This window comes from Gadus macrocephalus, chromosome 13 (assembly GCF_031168955.1).
Source record: "Gadus macrocephalus chromosome 13, ASM3116895v1".
NCBI lineage: Eukaryota > Metazoa > Chordata > Actinopteri > Gadiformes > Gadidae > Gadus > Gadus macrocephalus.
The window spans coordinates 14,761,139-14,763,638 of record NC_082394.1 but is presented as its reverse complement, the minus strand read 5'-3'; the positions used below and the strand labels follow the sequence as shown (position 1 = coordinate 14,763,638).

General features: G+C 42.6%; 1 protein-coding gene across 1 annotated transcript in view; it reads left to right on the top strand.

The window, feature by feature from the left end:
- syn2b (synapsin IIb) overlaps nt 1-2,500 on the top strand; it is a 54,974-nt gene that overhangs the window by 1,417 nt on the left and 51,057 nt on the right. The window lies entirely within an intron of this gene.

The following is a 2,500-nucleotide window of genomic DNA, read 5'->3' as shown; positions in this document are numbered from 1 at the left end:
AGATATGATGGATGAGGTCAATGCGATATGAAGGAAGAAAATAAGACGGTTCAAGTTCCCAGCTCACAGCGCACACACACATACAGACTGTGTGCCTCTTGGTGTGAGTGTGTATGTGTGTGTATTAGGGCTTGTGTGTTTTTGTCTGTATGTGTGTGTGTTGGATTGTGTGTGTGTGTGTGTGTGTGTGTGTGTGTGTGTGTGTGTGTGTGTGTGTGTGTGTGAGTGAGTGAATGTTGCACAAATACATGAGTGGTTGTCACATCATTACCTGATAACAATTTGTGTGTTATACGTTATCGAAGCTGCGCCGGTACCACGGAATAAACCAACTGTCCTCTGAAAGCGGTTGAAGGTAACATTCTGCCGGGCCATAATGCATTGCGCTAAAGGCTGTCAGCGCTGCTACTGTTTTCTGGGTTCAGCCAATCCCATTGAAGCGCACCGTTTCTTTCTCGTCTTCTTGCTGTGCCTTTAAAGATAAACGCTTAAGTCTTTCATGGCTCTCTCATTATCCTTCTGCTCCGGATTTATTGACGCTTGGTGGCGTCATTTAAATCACGAGCCAGAGACATTTTTATGTAGACATGACAGCCACACACGACACAGAGGTTATAGGGATCATCAGTGAAATGGTGTATTCACTTTGGCTCATGTCCAGTTACTAAAAATACAGATAATGAAAGATTTATATGCCAAAAATACTAATGTAAGCAGATGTTCATAGAACAGAATCTATCTTCATAGAACACTGCCCCTCTTGGTTGGTTATTGCCATGTTTGCAGTTTGGTAGAAATAAATGTAACCTTTAGTTTGCTTTCAAAAGTTGATAATAATTATTGTGGTATAAGTGCATACCCTATAATATTATCTGCGTTGTCTATGTCAGACACTCACAACAGGGACTGGGGCATCATCACTTGATGGCATCATAAATGTCATCGTGCTTTGAAATGGCTTTTTCTAGAGTGGACTTCAATTTGAAGAGAAGCTGGGGGTCATTGAAGCCTGATCACACTGGACACTCTTGACTAGCTCTTGAAGAAAAGGCTAGGCGGGATCGGGATGATCTCCACCAACGTGATCGTAGGCCAATGATCTGTGTCATTGTCAAAGCTGCCGTATTATCTCCCTTTGTATGTTTTGACTGAATGTTTAGCTTTATGGTAATCTGGTATCTCCCCTCTAGCTGCAGATTTGGTTTGTATGTGTGTGTGTGTGTGTGTGTGTGTGTGTGTGTGTGTGTGTGTGTGTGTGTGTGTGTGTGTGTGTGCGTGTGTGTTTGTGGGTGTGTGTGTGTGTGTGCGTGTGTGTCTGTGTGTGTGTGTGTGTGTGTGTGTGTCTGTGTGTGTGTGCGTGCGGGGGTGCGGGGGTGTGTGTGTGTGTGTGTGTGTGTGTGTGTGTGTGTGTGTGTGTGTAAGAGCAGCTGCTGGTGAATGAGTGATGATGAAAGTGCTCGTAAATGGCGGCATCAATACCTGTGGGCCTGAATGTTTGCTCCATGGTGTACGACGGGCGGGGGAAGGGATCCAGTCTCAGATCAACCGTGGGTTATTCTACACATCGTGCTGGATCTCACCATGACGCCGGGTCGAAGGGATCTTTGCCTGGATTGTTTCATGCCAAGCTGCCATGTTTACCGACATGTTGGTATTGTTGTTGCTAAATAATTGCGGTAACCATGGCGTGCATTGGGGATCCATGGGATGCGGCCATTCATGAAATAGAACTTGTTGATTGTACTAGCAGGGATGTTTTGGTGGTTGAAAGTCAGCCAGCCTTAGACATTGAGTGGGAATGCAACTTGGTGTGCTGATTTGTCGGGTGTATTTTACAGATCAATGTACTCTTAGTGACTCCTACTCTATTGGGACTGTTGCCACAGCATTTTTATAAGCCAGAGTTGTTTTAGAAAGTCTAGACTTCCAGTGCACAAAAATAGTGCCATCCACCCTTGTGGAATATTGTGGTGATGTGAGGGGCTTTGTTTTGGTCACAGGTTATTTCATTTAATTTTTTTAAATAACATATATATATCTTGTATATTATATTATGTATATTTATTATATTATATACTTAATGCTCATTCAGTGAAGTGGGTGGCAGGCACTGCTTTCGTTGACTAAGGCAGTTTTCACTCACATTGGACAATCAACACATACTGTGATTGCTTCTTTCATCCCTATAAAACAATGTCAGGAGGGTGCACTGAATAATGCAACAGAAATAAAAGCAAACAGAAAATTATTAATAATCCGGATCCGTCGTTGGCCCTGTCTCTCTGACGATTCAGGAAGGTGTAAAATGCAGCTCAGCAACTGAAGCATTATCATGAATGTTTCCCAAGCTTCTCACTCAGCACATTTCTTTAATGAATGTTCATCTCATAAACATTGTTTTTTTCAGATTTTCTGTTACATCATGATGTCATCGTATTTCACATTAATTAAACTATGTCATTTTTTCAGCGTTTTATCCATGCGGCAAAGGGCAATGAAA